This window comes from Oncorhynchus keta, chromosome 25 (genome assembly GCF_023373465.1).
Source record: "Oncorhynchus keta strain PuntledgeMale-10-30-2019 chromosome 25, Oket_V2, whole genome shotgun sequence".
NCBI lineage: Eukaryota > Metazoa > Chordata > Actinopteri > Salmoniformes > Salmonidae > Oncorhynchus > Oncorhynchus keta.
This window is the reverse complement of record NC_068445.1, coordinates 51,028,124-51,047,065: the sequence shown is the minus strand read 5'-3', so window position 1 is coordinate 51,047,065 and position 18,942 is coordinate 51,028,124. Positions and strand designations below refer to the sequence as shown.

Sequence of the window (18,942 nt, the reverse complement as noted above, 5' to 3'; positions counted from 1 at the left end):
AGGATAACATGGTAGCAGCACAACATGGTAGCAGGATAACATAGTAGCAGCACAACATGGCAGCAGGATAACATGGTAGCAGCATAACATGGCAGCAGCACAACATGGCAGCAGCACAACATGGTAGCAGAATAACAAAGTAGCAGCACAACATAGTAGCAGCACAACATGGCAGCAGGATAACATGGTAGCAGCACAACATGGCAGCAGCACAACATGGTAGCAGCACAACATGGTAGCAGGATAACATGGTAGCAGCACAACATGGTAGCAGCACAACATGGCAGCAGCACAACATGGTAGCAGAATAACATGGTAGCAGAACAACATGGTAGAAGAACAACATGGCAGCACAGCATGGTAGCAGCACAACATGGTAGCAGCACGACATGGTAGCAGGACAACATGGTAGCCGCATAACATGGTAGCAGCATAACATGGTAGCAGCACAACATGGCAGCAGCACAACATGGTATCAGAATAACATGGTAGCAGCACAACATGACAACAACATGGTAGCAACACAACATGGCAGAAGCACAAAACAGAGTTCCTCTGTCCAGTGTCTGTGTTCTTTTGCCCAGTCCAATCTTCACTTTTTATTGGCCAGTCTGAGATATGACTTTTTCTTTGCAACTCTGCCTAGAAGGCCAACATCCCGGAGTCGCCTCTTCACTGTTGATGTTGAGACTGGTGTTTTGCAGGTACTATTTAATGAAGCTGCCAGTTGAGGACTTGTGAGGCGTCTGTTTCTCAAACTAGACACTCTAATGCACTTGTCCTCTTGCTCAGTTGTGCACCGGGGCCTCCCACTCCTCTTTCTATTCTGCTTAGTGCCAGTTTGCGCAGTTCTGTGAAAGGAGTAGTACACAGCGTTGGACGAGATCTTCAGTTTCTTGGAAATTGCTCGCATCGAATCGTCTTCATTTCTCAGAACAAGAATCGACTGACGAGTTTCAGAAGAAAGTACTTTGTTTCTGGACATTTTGAGCCTGTAATTGAACCCACAAATGCTGACGCTCCAGACACTCAACTAGTCTAAAAAAAGGGCAGTATTATTGCTTTTTCAATCAGAACAACAGTTTTTAGCTGTGCTAACATAATTGTGAAAGGGTTTTCTAATGATCAATTAGCCTTTTAAAATGATAAACTTGGATTAGCTAACACAACGTGCCATTGGAACACAGGAGTGATGGTTGCTGATAATGGGCCTCTGTACACCTATGTAGATATTCCATTAAAAATCAGCAGATTCATTTACAACATTAACAATGTCTACACTGTATTTCTGATCAATTTGATATTATTTTAATGGACAAAAAATGTGCTTTTATTTAAAAAACAAGGACATTTCTAAATGACCCCAAACTTCTGAACGGTATTATATATTATACATATTTTGAAGTTAATGCCATTTTAAGTGAGAAAACCACTCTGGAGAAGGGCGGAACAGCTCCTCTGGATATGAACATGAAAATATATTTTAAATTGACTGTCTAGTGAATAACCATTTTGAAGTAGAGAAGTGTAGGCAAGAGATAATAAATAAATATTCTGTTGATTTAAGATTTAAGATTAAATCCGTCTGATATACAAAATGCTTGGGGAAAAATACAGAGAATGTCTAACTCATTAAAAAAGACACAATGGTCTTTAACTGTATTATCCAAAGTAAGAAAAAGGGATGAGAAATGATTTATTGATAATCACGATAGGACATTGCAGAGAGAGTTTGAGGGCTCTTGGTGAACAGATAAAAATCTTGAAAGGCGAAATTCCTCCAATTACAGGAGGCAAAGGTCATGAAGGCAGACTTGGCTTCCTCCTATGGGCTCTTTGTTCCCTCAATCTACCCTCAGGCTGAGTTGCTCAGGTTTCAGGCATCTGGTCAGCACTGCCTGGCCTTGAGTCAACAGATTCTGACAGCGGTGACGAACGATATCTTAGGCCAACAAGAACACAGGCTGTAAAAGTGAGTGAAGACAAACCCCCGGTGACAGTAATCACACACAAATCAGCACCTCCAAAACAGTTGGATGAATGGTGAAAGACTCCGTGAGATGTGGGTCTGAAGCCTAAACAGCTGCCCTGTGGAATTCCTGATTCTAACTGGATTATATTTGATAGGCTTCCATTAAAGAACACCCTCTGTGTTCTGTTAGACAGGTAACTCTTTATCCACATTATAGCAGGGGGTGTAAAGCCATAACACCGTCTGTGTTCTGTTAGACAGGTAACTCTTTATCCACATTATGGCAGGGGGTGTAAAGCCATAACACCGTCTGTGTTCTGTTAGACAGGTAACTCTTTATCCACATTATAGCAGGGGGTGTAAAGCCATAACACCGTCTGTGTTCTGTTAGACAGGTAACTCTTTATCCACATTATAGCAGGGGGTGTGAAGCCATAACACCCTCTGTGTTCTGTTAGACAGCTAACTCTTCATCCACATTATAGCAGGGGGTGTGAAGCCATAACACCCTCTGTGTTCTGTTAGACAGGTAACTCTTTATCCACATTATAGCAGAGGGTGTAAAGCCATAACACCCTCTGTGTTCTGTTAGACAGGTAACTCTTTATCCACATTATAGCAGAGGGTGTAAAGCCATAACACCCTCTGTGTTCTGTTAGACAGGTAACTCTTTATCCACATTATAGCAGGGGGTGTAAAGCCATAACACCCTCTGTGTTCTGTTAGACAGGTAACTCTTTATCCACATTATAGCAGGGGGTGTAAAGCCATAACACCCTCTGTGTTCTGTTAGACAGGTAACTCTTTATCCACATTATAGCAGGGGGTGTAAAGCCATAACACCCTCTGTGTTCTGTTAGACAGGTAACTCTTTATCCACATTATAGCAGGGGGTGTAAAGCCATAACACATACGTTTTTCCAGCAGCAGACTATGATCGATAATATCAAAAGCTGCACTGAAGTCTAACAAGAGAGCCCCCCAATCTTTTTATCATCAGTTTCTCTCAGCCAATCATCAGTCATTTGTGTAAGGGCTGTGCCTGTTGAATGTCCTTCCCTAAAAGTGTTTTTTTGTTTACTGTAAAATAGCATTGTATCTGGTCAAACACCATTTTTTCCAGAAGTTTGCTAAGGGTTGGTAACAAGCTGATTGGTTGGCTATTTGAGCCAGTAAAAGGGGCTTTACTATTCTTAGGTAGCAGAATGACTTTAGCTTCCCTCCAGGCCTGAGGGGACACACTCTCTAGTAGGCTTAGAATGAAGATGTGGCAAAATCGTCCGCTATTATCCTCAGTAACTGTCCATCCAACTTGTCAGACCCTGGTGGCTTGTCATTCTTGATACACAACAATAATGTTTAAATCTCTTCCACACGGTTAGCCTTTGTTTTGAACAAACGTGAACATGGTGTACATGAAGACCAGGTTTATAGAGCTGTGGGTGGTGAAGAGCAAGATGTGGCCGATGGATGGAGAGCCAAACATGTTTTCCTTAAGTGTCTGACCAACGCAACCAACAATTGGAGAGAGATGTGTTCAAAAACTTTTTGTCAAATTTGAAAAAGATTTAGATCAGAGGTGGTTAGACACACGATGTTACTACTGACTGGGAGAGACAAAACTATGGCGACATCATCGACAGGCTGTCACGACTGGACAGAGATGTCAAACAACATAATACACCATCTGTTATCAGAGTTGTGCAGGTTCCCATGTGACTCGTTCAGCAGAAGAGAAACTGGATGATGTGGCGTTGGGATGAGGTCCCTGTCTCAGAGCTATGCAGGCTACTTACGTCGCTGTGTCGATGGTGCTTGTTCTCCATCAACATCTTACCATCAAGTGTCCACATGCTGTTCATACTCTTTTGACAATGAATGGAGCTGCACAGGTCACAGCTAGGTTTTGGCCTTTCTAGGGAGTTTTTCCTAGCCACTGTGCTTCTACACCTGCATTGCTTGCTGTTTGGGGTTTTAGGCTGGGTTTCTGTACAGCACTTTGAGATATCAGCTGATGTACGAAGGGCTATATAAATACATTTGATTTGATCTGTTTGGAAAACCCTGAGTTCATCTTTGACACAGACAGTTCAAGCATTGTGGATGGGGGTGTGAGGAAGGCGGGCTGGACAGTGACTACAATGGACAATGTGATAGTGAAAGGCACATTACCTGCAGGAACATCAGCACAGGTGGCAGAATTGGTGGCTTTGACAGAAACATGTAAACAGGCTGAAGGAATAACAGCTGATATCTACACAGACTCAATGTATGCTTTCGGCGTTACCCATGATTTTGGAAAAATATGGAAAAACATGATTAATGACATCACTGGGAGTTCCTGTGAAGTATGGACCAGAGGTGATGGCTCTACTGAATGCTCTCCTGTGAAGTATGGACCAGAGGTGATGGCTCTACTGAATGCTCTCCTGTGAAGTATGGACCAGGGGTGATGGCTCTACTGAATGCTCTCCTGTGAAGTATGGACCAGAGGTGATGGCTCTACTGAATGCTCTCCTGTGAAGTATGGACCAGAGGTGATGGCTCTACTGAATGCTCTCCTGTGAAGTATGGACCAGAGGTGATGGCTCTACTGAATGCTCTCCTGTGAAGAATGGACCAGAGGTGATGGCTCTACTGAATGCTCTCCTGTGAAGTATGGACCAGAGGTGATGGCTCTACTGAATGCTCTCCTGTGAAGTATGGACCAGAGGTGATGGCTCTACTGAATGCTCTCCTGTGAAGTATGGACCAGAGGTGATGGCTCTACTGAATTCTCTCCTGTGAAGTATGGACCAGAGGTGATGGCTCTACTGAATGCTCTCCTGTGAAGTATGGACCAGAGGTGATGGCTCTACTGAATGCTCTCCTGTGAAGTATGGACCAGAGGTGATGGCTCTACTGAATGCTCTCCTGTGAAGTATGGACCAGGGGTGATGGCTCTACTGAATGCTCTCCTGTGAAGTATGGACCAGAGGTGATGGCTCTACTGAATGCTCTCCTGTGAAGTATGGACCAGAGGTGATGGCTCTACTGAATGCTCTCCTGTGAAGTATGGACCAGAGGTGATGGCTCTACTGAATGCTCTCCTGTGAAGTATGGACCAGAGGTGATGGCTCTACTGAATGCTCTCCTGTGAAGTATGGACCAGAGGTGATGGCTCTACTGAATGCTCTCCTGTGAAGTATGGACCAGAGGTGATGGCTCTACTGAATGCTCTCCTGTGAAGTATGGACCAGAGGTGATGGCTCTACTGAATGCTCTCCTGTGAAGTATGGACCAGAGGTGATGGCTCTACTGAATGCTCTCCTGTGAAGTATGGACCAGAGGTGATGGCTCTACTGAATGCTCTCCTGTGAAGTATGGACCAGAGGTGATGGCTCTACTGAATGCTCTCCTGTGAAGTATGGACCAGAGGTGATGGCTCTACTGAATGCTCTCCTGTGAAGTATGGACCAGAGGTGATGGCTCTACTGAATGCTCTCCTGTGAAGTATGGACCAGAGGTGATGGCTCTACTGTATGCTCTCCATTTAACTGGACAAGTTGCGATTTGAAAATTAAAGCACATGGAAAAATCTTTACAGATTAAAAGAGCTGCTTAAGGCGACTGCCAAGAGAACCTAAACTGATTAGGAAATAGACCTTGGACACATTGCAAGACATTAGAGACATGCAAAGCAGCGCACCAAAAGATGAAGTGTGGGAACGGATGACTGCAGGGTGCAAACTCAATCAAGAAGGTGTGTGGAAATACAACCTGAGATGTGTAGCGTCAAATGCATTCCTAAGGGTGGCTACTTTGAATTATCTAAAAATCCTAAATAGATTTCGATTTTTTTAAACACTTTTTTTGGTTACTATATGATTCCATGTGTTATTTCATAGTGTTGTTAACTTCACTATTATTCTACAATGTAGACAATAGTAAAAAATAAACAAAAACCCTTGAATGAGTAGGTGTGTCCCAAACTGTTTGACTGGTACTGTACATGTACATATGTATGCATATTATTTTACTGCCCTAAGGATGTAATTATGGTTTAGATAGCCTTATTTACTATTATGTATTGTTTTTTACCTTTCATGCAGATAACACCAGAATAAGAATTATCATTTAATTACTACAGTTTGTTTGTGTCAATTAATCCCATAAGGAATGGGTTGCCAATTGGCAAAACAACAGGTAATGGTTCTCTCTGGAGTCAACACAACGTATCCATAACAACAGGTAATGGTTCTCTCTGGAGTCAACACAGCGTATCCATAACAACAGGTAATGGTTCTCTCTGGAGTCAACACATCGTATCCATAACAACAGGTAATGGTTCTCTCTGGAGTCAACACAACGTATCCATAACAACAGGTAATGGTTCTCTCTGGAGTCAACACAACGTATCCATAACAACAGGTAATGGTTCTCTCTGGGGTCAACACAACGTATCCATAACAACAGGTAATGGTTCTCTCTGGGGTCAACACAACGTATCCATAACAACAGGTAATGGTTCTCTCTGGGGTCAACACAACGTATCCATAACAACAGGTAATGGTTCTCTCTGGGGTCAACACAGCGTATCCATAACAACAGGTAATGGTTCTCTCTGGGGTCAACACAACGTATCCATAACAACAGGTAATGGTTCTCTCTGGGGTCAACACAACGTATCCATAACAACAGGTAATGGTTCTCTCTGGAGTCAACACAACGTATCCATAACAACAGGTAATGGTTCTCTCTGGAGTCAACACAACGTATCCATAACAACAGGTAATGGTTCTCTCTGGGGTCAACACAACGTATCCATAACAACAGGTAATGGTTCTCTCTGGGGTCAACACAACGTATCCATAACAACAGGTAATGGTTCTCTCTGGGGTCAACACAGCGTATCCATAACAACAGGTAATGGTTCTCTCTGGGGTCAACACAACGTATCCATAACAACAGGTAATGGTTCTCTCTGGGGTCAACACAACGTATCCATAACAACAGGTAATGGTTCTCTCTGGGGTCAACACAACGTATCCATAACAACAGGTAATGGTTCTCTCTGGGGTCAACACAACGTATCCATAACAACAGGTAATGGTTCTCTCTGGGGTCAACACAACGTATCCATAACAACAGGTAATGGTTCTCTCTGGGGTCAACACAACGTATCCATAACAACAGGTAATGGTTCTCTCTGGAGTCAACACAACGTATCCATAACAACAGGTAATGGTTCTCTCTGGGGTCAACACAACGTATCCATAACAACAGGTAATGCTTCTCTCTGGAGTCAACACAACGTATCCATAACAACAGGTAATGCTTCTCTCTGGAGTCAACACAACGTATCCATAACAACAGGTAATGGTTCTCTCTGGGGTCAACACAACGTATCCATAACAACAGGTAATGGTTCTCTCTGGGGTCAACACAACGTATCCATAACAACAGGTAATGGTTCTCTCTGGGGTCAACACAACGTATCCATAACAACAGGTAATGGTTCTCTCTGGGGTCAACACAACGTATCCATAACAACAGGTAATGGTTCTCTCTGGAGTCAACACAACGTATCCATAACAACAGGTAATGGTTCTCTCTGGAGTCAACACAACGTATCCATAACAACAGGTAATGGTTCTCTCTGGGGTCAACACAACGTATCCATAACAACAGGTAATGGTTCTCTCTGGGGTCAACACAACGTATCCATAACAACAGGTAATGGTTCTCTCTGGGGTCAACACAACGTATCCATAACAACAGGTAATGGTTCTCTCTGGGGTCAACACAACGTATCCATAACAACAGGTAATGGTTCTCTCTGGGGTCAACACAACGTATCCATAACAACAGGTAATGGTTCTCTCTGGGGTCAACACAACGTATCCATAACAACAGGTAATGGTTCTCTCTGGGGTCAACACAACGTATCCATAACAACAGGTAATGGTTCTCTCTGGGGTCAACACAACGTATCCATAACAACAGGTAATGGTTCTCTCTGGGGTCAACACAACGTATCCATAACAACAGGTAATGGTTCTCTCTGGGGTCAACACAACGTATCCATAACAACAGGTAATGGTTCTCTCTGGGGTCAACACAACGTATCCATAACAACAGGTAATGCTTCTCTCTGGAGTCAACACAGCGTATCCATAACAACAGGTAATGCTTCTCTGGAGTCAACACAACGTATCCATAACAACAGGTAATGGTTCTCTCTGGGGTCAACACAACGTATCCATAACAACAGGTAATGCTTCTCTCTGGAGTCAACACAACGTATCCATAACAACAGGTAATGGTTCTCTCTGGGGTCAACACAACGTATCCAAAACAACAGGTAATGGTTCTCTCTGGAGTCAACACAACGTATCCATAACAACAGGTAATGGTTCTCTCTGGAGTCAACACAACGTATCCATAACAACAGGTAATGGTTCTCTCTGGGGTCAACACAACGTATCCATAACAACAGGTAATGGTTCTCTCTGGGGTCAACACAACGTATCCATAACAACAGGTAATGGTTCTCTCTGGGGTCAACACAACGTATCCATAACAACAGGTAATGGTTCTCTCTGGGGTCAACACAACGTATCCATAACAACAGGTAATGCTTCTCTCTGGAGTCAACACAACGTATCCATAACAACAGGTAATGGTTCTCTCTGGAGTCAACACAACGTATCCATAACAACAGGTAATGGTTCTCTCTGGAGTCAACACAACGTATCCATAACAACAGGTAATGCTTCTCTCTGGAGTCAACACAACGTATCCATAACAACAGGTAATGGTTCTCTCTGGAGTCAACACAACGTATCCATAACAACAGGTAATGGTTCTCTCTGGAGTCAACACAACGTATCCATAACAACAGGTAATGGTTCTCTCTGGAGTCAACACAACGTATCCATAACAACAGGTAATGGTTCTCTCTGGGGTCAACACAACGTATCCATAACAACAGGTAATGGTTCTCTCTGGGGTCAACACAACGTATCCATAACAACAGGTAATGGTTCTCTCTGGAGTCAACACAACGTATCCATAACAACAGGTAATGGTTCTCTCTGGGGTCAACACAGCGTATCCATAACAACAGGTAATGGTTCTCTCTGGAGTCAACACAACGTATCCATAACAACAGGTAATGGTTCTCTCTGGGGTCAACACAACGTATCCATAACAACAGGTAATGGTTCTCTCTGGGGTCAACACAACGTATCCATAACAACAGGTAATGGTTCTCTCTGGAGTCAACACAACGTATCCATAACAACAGGTAATGGTTCTCTCTGGGGTCAACACAACGTATCCATAACAACAGGTAATGGTTCTCTCTGGGGTCAACACAGCGTATCCATAACAACAGGTAATGGTTCTCTCTGGAGTCAACACAACGTATCCATAACAACAGGTAATGGTTCTCTCTGGGGTCAACACAACGTATCCATAACAACAGGTAATGGTTCTCTCTGGGGTCAACACAACGTATCCATAACAACAGGTAATGGTTCTCTCTGGAGTCAACACAACGTATCCATAACAACAGGTAATGGTTCTCTCTGGGGTCAACACAACGTATCCATAACAACAGGTAATGGTTCTCTCTGGAGTCAACACAACGTATCCATAACAACAGGTAATGGTTCTCTCTGGAGTCAACACAACGTATCCATAACAACAGGTAATGGTTCTCTCTGGGGTCAACACAACGTATCCATAACAACAGGTAATGGTTCTCTCTGGAGTCAACACAACGTATCCATAACAACAGGTAATGGTTCTCTCTGGAGTCAACACAACGTATCCATAACAACAGGTAATGGTTCTCTCTGGGGTCAACACAACGTATCCATAACAACAGGTAATGGTTCTCTCTGGAGTCAACACAGCGTATCCATAACAACAGGTAATGGTTCTCTCTGGAGTCAACACAACGTATCCATAACAACAGGTAATGGTTCTCTCTGGAGTCAACACAGCGTATCCATAACAACAGGTAATGGTTCTCTCTGGGGTCAACACAGCGTATCCATAACAACAGGTAATGGTTCTCTCTGGGGTCAACACAACGTATCCATAACAACAGGTAATGGTTCTCTCTGGAGTCAACACAGCGTATCCATAACAACAGGTAATGGTTCTCTCTGGAGTCAACACAACGTATCCATAACAACAGGTAATGGTTCTCTCTGGAGTCAACACAGCGTATCCATAACAACAGGTAATGCTTCTCTCTGGGGTCAACACAGCGTATCCATAACAACAGGTAATGGTTCTCTCTGGGGTCAACACAACGTATCCATAACAACAGGTAATGGTTCTCTCTGGAGTCAACACAGCGTATCCATAACAACAGGTAATGGTTCTCTCTGGAGTCAACACAGCGTATCCATAACAACAGGTAATGGTTCTCTCTGGGGTCAACACAACGTATCCATAACAACAGGTAATGCTTCTCTCTGGAGTCAACACAGCGTATCCATAACAACAGGTAATGCTTCTCTCTGGAGTCAACACAGCGTATCCATAACAACAGGTAATGGTTCTCTCTGGGGTCAACACAACGTATCCATAACAACAGGTAATGGTTCTCTCTGGAGTCAACACAACGTATCCATAACAACAGGTAATGGTTCTCTCTGGAGTCAACACAGCGTATCCATAACAACAGGTAATGGTTCTCTCTGGAGTCAACACAACGTATCCATAACAACAGGTAATGGTTCTCTCTGGAGTCAACACAACGTATCCATAACAACAGGTAATGGTTCTCTCTGGGGTCAACACAGCGTATCCATAACAACAGGTAATGGTTCTCTCTGGGGTCAACACAACGTATCCATAACAACAGGTAATGCTTCTCTCTGGAGTCAACACAGCGTATCCATAACAACAGGTAATGCTTCTCTCTGGAGTCAACACAGCGTATCCATAACAACAGGTAATGGTTCTCTCTGGGGTCAACACAGCGTATCCATAACAACAGGTAATGGTTCTCTCTGGGGTCAACACAACGTATCCATAACAACAGGTAATGGTTCTCTCTGGGGTCAACACAGCGTATCCATAACAACAGGTAATGGTTCTCTCTGGGGTCAACACAACGTATCCATAACAACAGGTAATGGTTCTCTCTGGGGTCAACACAGCGTATCCATAACAACAGGTAATGGTTCTCTCTGGGGTCAACACAACGTATCCATAACAACAGGTAATGCTTCTCTCTGGGGTCAACACAGCGTATCCATAACAACAGGTAATGGTTCTCTCTGGGGTCAACACAACGTATCCATAACAACAGGTAATGCTTCTCTCTGGAGTCAACACAGCGTATCCATAACAACAGGTAATGCTTCTCTCTGGAGTCAACACAGCGTATCCATAACAACAGGTAATGCTTCTCTCTGGGGTCAACACAACGTATCCATAAGAACAGGTAATGCTTCTCTCTGGAGTCAACACAGCGTATCCATAACAACAGGTAATGCTTCTCTCTGGAGTCAACACAACGTATCCATAACAACAGGTAATGCTTCTCTCTGGGGTCAACACAGCGTATCCATAACAACAGGTAATGCTTCTCTCTGGAGTCAACACAATGTATCCATAACAACAGGTAATGCTTCTCTCTGGAGTCAACACAGCGTATCCATAACAACAGGTAATGCTTCTCTCTGGGGTCAACACAGCGTATCCATAACAACAGGTAATGCTTCTCTCTGGAGTCAACACAGCGTATCCATAACAACAGGTAATGCTTCTCTCTGGAGTCAACACAGCGTATCCATAACAACAGGTAATGGTTCTCTCTGGAGTCAACACAGCGTATCCATAACAACAGGTAATGCTTCTCTCTGGAGTCAACACAGCGTATCCATAACAACAGGTAATGCTTCTCTCTGGAGTCAACACAACGTATCCATAACAACAGGTAATGCTTCTCTCTGGGGTCAAAACAACGTATCCATAACAACAGGTAATGCTTCTCTCTGGGGTCAACACAACGTATCCATAACAACAGGTAATGCTTCTCTCTGGGGTCAACACAGCGTATCCATAACAACAGGTAATGGTTCTCTCTGGGGTCAACACATCGTATCCATAACAACAGGTAATGCTTCTCTCTGGGGTCAACGCAACGTATCCATAACAACAGGTAATGCTTCTCTCTGGAGTCAACACAACGTATCCATAACAACAGGTAATGCTTCTCTCTGGAGTCAACACAATGTATCCATAACAACAGGTAATGCTTCTCTCTGGAGTCAACACAATGTATCCATAACAACAAGTAATGCTTCTCTCTGGGGTCAACACAACGTATCCATAACAACAGGTAATGCTTCTCTCTGGGGTCAACACAACGTATCCATAACAACAGGTAATGCTTCTCTCTGGGGTCAACACAACGTATCCATAACAACAGGTAATGCTTCTCTCTGGGGTCAACACAACGTATCCATAACAACAGGTAATGCTTCTCTCTGGGGTCAACACAACGTATCCATAACAACAGGTAATGCTTCTCTCTGGAGTCAACACAACGTATCCATAACAACAGGTAATGCTTCTCACTGGGGTCAACACAGCGTATCCATAACAACAGGTAATGGTTCTCTCTGGAGTCAACACAACGTATCCATAACAACAGGTAATGCTTCTCTCTGGAGTCAACACAACGTATCCATAACAACAGGTAATGCTTCTCTCTGGAGTCAACACAGCGTATCCATAACAACAGGTAATGCTTCTCTCTGGAGTCAACACAACGTATCCATAACAACGGGTAATGCTTCTCTCTGGAGTCAACAAAACGTATCCATAACAACAGGTAATGGTTCTCTCTGGAGTCAACACAACGTATCCATAACAACAGGTAATGCTTCTCTCTGGGGTCAACACAGCGTATCCATAACAACAGGTAATGGTTCTCTCTGGAGTCAACACAACGTATCCATAACAACAGGTAATGGTTCTCTCTGGAGTCAACACAACGTATCCATAACAACAGGTAATGCTTCTCTCTGGGGTCAACACAACGTATCCATAACAACAGGTAATGCTTCTCTCTGGAGTCAACACAACGTATCCATAACAACAGGTAATGCTTCTCTCTGGGGTCAACACAGCGTATCCATAACAACAGGTAATGCTTCTCTCTGGAGTCAACACAACGTATCCATAACAACAGGTAATGCTTCTCTCTGGGGTCAACACAACGTATCCATAACAACAGGTAATGCTTCTCTCTGGGGTCAAAACAACGTATCCATAACAACAGGTAATGCTTCTCTCTGGGGTCAACACAACGTATCCATAACAACAGGTAATGCTTCTCTCTGGGGTCAACACAACGTATCCATAACAACAGGTAATGCTTCTCTCTGGAGTCAACACAACGTATCCATAACAACAGGTAATGCTTCTCTCTGGAGTCAACACAACGTATCCATAACAACAGGTAATGGTTCTCTCTGGGGTCAACACAACGTATCCATAACAACAGGTAATGCTTCTCTCTGGAGTCAACACAACGTATCCATAACAACAGGTAATGCTTCTCTCTGGGGTCAACACAACGTATCCATAACAACAGGTAATGCTTCTCTCTGGGGTCAACACAATGTATCCATAACAACAGGTAATGCTTCTCTCTGGAGTCAACACAGCGTATCCATAACAACAGGTAATGCTTCTCTCTGGGATCAACACAACGTATCCATAACAACAGGTAATGCTTCTCTCTGGGGTCAACACAGCGTATCCATAACAACAGGTAATGCTTCTCTCTGGGGTCAACACAACAACAGGTAATGCTTGTCTCTGGGGTCAACACAACAACAGGTAATGCTTCTTGTCTCTGGGGTCAACACAACAACAGGTAATGCTTGTCTCTGGGGTCAACACAACAACAGGTAATGCTTGTCTCTGGGGTCAACACAACAACAGGTAATGCTCGTCTCTGGGGTCAACACAACAACAGGTAATGCTTGTCTCTGGGGTCAACACAACAACAGGTAATGCTTGTCTCTGGGGTCAACACAACAACAGGTAATGCTTGTCTCTGGGGTCAACACAACAACAGGTAATGCTTGTCTCTGGGGTCAACACAACAACAGGTAATGCTCGTCTCTGGGGTCAACACAACAACAGGTAATGCTTGTCTCTGGGGTCAACACAACAACAGGTAATGCTTGTCTCTGGGGTCAACACAACAACAGGTAATGCTTGTCTCTGTGGTCAACACAACAACAGGTAATGCTCGTCTCTGGAGTCAACACAACAACAGGTAATGCTTCCCTGGGGTCAACACAACAACAGGTAATGCTTGTCTCTGTGGTCAACACAACAACAGGTAATGCTCGTCTCTGGAGTCAACACAACAACAGGTAATGCTTGTCTCTGGGGTCAACACAACAACAGGTAATGCTCATCTCTGGGGTCAACACAACAACAGGTAATGCTTGTCTCTGTGGTCAACACAACAACAGGTAATGCTCGTCTCTGGGGTCAACACAACAACAGGTAATGCTTGTCTCTGGGGTCAACACAACAACAGGTAATGCTCGTCTCTGGAGTCAACACAACAACAGGTAATGCTTGTCTCTGTGGTCAACACAACAACAGGTAATGCTCGTCTCTGGGGTCAACACAACAACAGGTAATGCTTGTCTCTGTGGTCAACACAACAACAGGTAATGCTCGTCTCTGGAGTCAACACAACAACAGGTAATGCTTCTTGTCTCTGGGGTCAACACAACAACAGGTAATGCTTGTCTCTGTGGTCAACACAACAACAGGTAATGCTCGTCTCTGGAGTCAACACAACAACAGGTAATGCTTCCCTGGGGTCAACACAACAACAGGTAATGCTTCTCTGGGGTCAACACAACAACAGGTAATGCTTCTCTGGGGTCAACACAACGTATCCATAACAACAGGTAATGCTTCCCTGGGGTCAACACAACAACAGGTAATGCTTCTCTGGGGTCAACACAACAACAGGTAATGCTTCTCTGGGGTCAACACAACGTATCCATAACAACAGGTAATGCTTCTCTCTGGGGTCAACACAACGTATCCATAACAACAGGTAATGCTTCCCTGGGGTCAACACAACAACATATTCATAATGAGAGGTAAACAGACAGGTGTAGGTGTCAGTCAGGTCCACATTCACTTGGACTCTTCTGTTGAAATAACACATTTATCAATGATCCACGAGTGTATACCATTTAATCTAGTGTATACCATTTAATCTAGTGTATACCATTTAATCTAGTGTATACCATTTAATCTAGTGTATACCATTTAATCTAGTGTATACCATTTAATCTAGTGTATACCATTTAATCTAGTTCATACCATTTAATCTAGTGTATACCATTTAATCTAGTGTATATCATTTAATCTAGTTCATACGATTTAATCTAGTTCATACCAATTAATCTAGTGTATACCATTTAATCTAGTTCATACGATTTAATCTAGTTCATACCAATTAATCTAGTGTATATCATTTAATCTAGTTCATACGATTTAATCTAGTTCATACCAATTAATCTAGTGTATACCATTTAATCTAGTTCATACCATTTAATCTAGTTCATACCATTTAATCTAGTGTATACCATTTAATCTAGTTCATACCAATTAATCTAGTGTATACCATTTAATCTAGTTCATACCATTTAATCTAGTTCATACCATTTAATCTAGTGTATACCATTTAATCTAGTTCATACCATTTAATCTAGTTCATACCAATTAATCTAGTGTATACCATTTAATCTAGTTCATACGATTTAATCTAGTTCATACCAATTCATCTAGTGTATACCATTTAATCTAGTTCATACCATTTAATCTAGTTCATACCATTTAATCTAGTTCATACCAATTAATCTAGTGTATACCATGTAATCTAGTTCATACCATTTAATCTAGTGTATACCATTTAATCTAGTTCATACCATTTAATCTAGTTCATACCAATTAATCTAGTGTATACCATTTAATCTAGTTCATACCATTTAATCTAGTTCATACCATTTAATCTAGTGTATACCATTTAATCTAGTTTATACCATTTAATCTAGTTCTAGTTTATACCATTTAATCTAGTGTATACCATTTAATCTAGTGTATACCATTTAATCTAGTGTATACCATTTAATCTAGTTCATACCATCTCATCTAGTGTATACCATTTAATCTAGTTTATACCATTTGATCTTGTGTATACCATTTGATTGCTGTCTTGCACGTATGTGCTTTGGGCTGAAGTGAGACTTGGCTGATGTGATGAATGTGTTGTCGTAGTAACCTGTTGACCGTGTGTCCTATAGTAACCGACGACGTGGGGACGACGTCATCGATGCACATATTAATGAAGCCGGTGACTGATGTGTAAAACTCCTCAATGTTATCACATGAATCCCGGAACATATTCCAGTCTGTGCTAGCGAAACAGTCCTGTAGCTTAGCATCCGCTTCATCGGACCAGTTCAGTATAGACAGTGTCACTGGTACTTCCTGTTTGAGTTTTTGCTTGTAAACAGGAAGCAGGAGTATGGAGTTATGGTCTGATTTGCCAAAGGGAGGATTAGGGAGGGACTAGTATGGGTTTCTGTGTGTGGAGTAAAGGGCATTTAGAGCAGCGGTTGGGAACCTTTTTTGTGTCGAGTGTCTATTTACAATTCATCCTACCACTTCAAACGATCTGTGTGCCACTTATGATTTTCGTATGTATATAACTAATTGTGTCTATTGAATGTCTAATTGCCCACAAATGGCATAATTCAATAGTCACTAAACAGAGCTATTGTTTCAATTCAACCCTGGATTCAACCAGAAATAGACAATACAGGCCTATGGTTTCAAGCATTGGTTGATTCCAAAATTAATCTTTGATGGATGTCAGCAGACTGAGAATCAACTGGGTCAACGCTACTGTCCACCCCTTCAATTAAAATCAAATTGACTTACATCAGCTGATATCTCAAAGTGCTGTACAGAAACCCAGCCTAAAACCCCGAACAGCAAGCAATGCAGGTGTAAAAGCACGTTGGCTAGGAAAAACTCCCTAGAAAGGCCAAAACCTAGGAAGAAACCTAGAGAGGAACCAGGCTATGAGGGGTGGCCAGTCCTCTTCTGGCTGTGCCGGGTGGAGATTATAACAGAACATGGCCAAGATATTAAAATGTTCATAAATGACCAGCATGGTCAAATAATAATAATCACAGTAGTTGTCGAGAGTGCAACAGGTCAGCACCTCAGGAGTAAATGTCAGTTGGCTTTTCATAGCCCATCATTCAGAGTATCTCTACTGCTCCTGCTGTCTCTAGAGAGTTAAAAACAGCAGGTCTGGGACAGGTAGCATGTCCAGTGAACAGGTCAGGGTTCCATAGCAGCAGGCAGAACAGTTGAAACTAGAGCAGCAGCACGGCCAGGTGGACTGGGGACAGCAAGGAGTCATCATGCCAGGTAGTCCTGAGGCATGGTCCTAGGCCTCAGGTCCTCCGAGAGAGAGAGAAAGAAAGAGAGAACTAGAGCATACTTAAATTCACACAGGACACCGGATAAGACAGGAGAAGTACTCCAGATATAACAAACTGACCCTAGCCCCCCGACACACAAACCACTGCAGCATAAATACTGGAGGCTGAGACAGGAGGGGTCAGGAGACACTGTGGCCCCATCCGATGATACCCCCGGACAGGGCCAAACAGGAAGGATATAACCCCATCCACTTTGCCAAAGCACAGACCCCACACCACTAGAGGGATATCTTCAACCACCAACTTACCATCCTGAGACAAGGCCGAGTATAGCCCACAAAGATCTCTGCCACGGCACAACCCAAGGGGGGCGCCAACCCAGACAGGAAGATCACGTCAGTGACTCAACCCACTCAAGTGACGCACCCCTCCGGCATGAGAGAGCCCCAGTAAGTCAGTGACTCAGCCCCTGTAATAGGGTCAGAGGCAGAGAATCCCAGTGAAAAGAAGGGAACCTGACAGGCAGAGAATCCCAGTGGAAAGAGGGGAACCGGCCAGACAGAGAATCCCAGTGGAAAGAGGGGAACCGGCCAGGCAGAGAATCCCAGTGGAAAGAGGGGAACCGGCCAGACAGAGAATCCCAGTGGAAAGAGGGGAACCAGTGGAAAGAGGGGACCAGGCAGAGAATCCCAGTGGAGAGAGGGGAACCGGCCAGGCAGAGAATCCCAGTGGAGAGAGGGGAACCGGCCAGGCAGAGAATCCCAGTGGAGAGAGGGGAACCGCAGAGAATCCCAGAAAGAGAATCCCAGTGGAGAGAGGGGAACCGGCCAGGCAGACAGTGGAGAGGGGAACCAGCCAGGCAGAGAATCCCAGTGGAGAATCCCAGTGGAGAGAGGGGAACCGGCCAGACAGAGAATCCCAGTGGAGAGAGGGGAACCGGCCAGGCAGAGAATCCCAGTGGAGAGAGGGGAACCGGCCAGACAGAGAATCCCAGTGGAGAGAGGGGAACCGGCCAGGCAGAGAATCCCAGTGGAGAGAGGGGAACCGGCCAGACAGAGAATCCCAGTGGAGAGAGGGGAACCGGCCAGGCAGAGACCCCTTGACGTGGTGACCCGTCTCCATGACAAACCGAGTCCCCACATCTGTGTCGATCTCAGAGTTATAATCCAAGTCCCCTGGGAAAGTCGCCACAAAAACAAGGGACATTTTCCCTCCTGGGGACATTTCCCAGGACCCCACAAAGACAATTGGCTTAGGAGTTAGGTTTAAGGTTAGGATTAGAGTTCGGTTAAATAGGATTTTGAATGGAAATCAACTCTAGGTCCCCACAAGGACAGTAGAACTGTGTGTGGCTGTTACAGAGAAGGTCTTCTTAATTCCTACCGCATGGATGAACCTCAGGACGGAGGGGGTATCTAGTGACAGAAGACCTTTTGTGACAGACAGCCGGGCGTATGT

At 43.8% G+C, this 18,942-nt stretch overlaps 1 long non-coding RNA gene across 3 annotated transcripts; it reads left to right on the top strand.

The window, feature by feature from the left end:
- Positions 1–3,904: 3,904 nt before the first annotated feature.
- On the top strand, positions 3,905–5,866 carry LOC127911958 (uncharacterized). 3 transcript variants are annotated; one of them, XR_008079872.1, is made up of 5 exons: positions 3,905–4,377; positions 4,466–4,553; positions 4,598–4,729; positions 4,774–4,861; positions 4,950–5,866. It is a non-coding gene; the product is annotated as an uncharacterized LOC127911958 (long non-coding RNA). The 3 variants fall into 3 exon arrangements; XR_008079870.1 differs by lacking the exon at positions 3,905–4,377 and having other exon boundaries at positions 4,389–4,553; XR_008079871.1 differs by lacking the exons at positions 3,905–4,377; positions 4,774–4,861 and having other exon boundaries at positions 4,389–4,553.
- Positions 5,867–18,942: the final 13,076 nt, after the last annotated feature.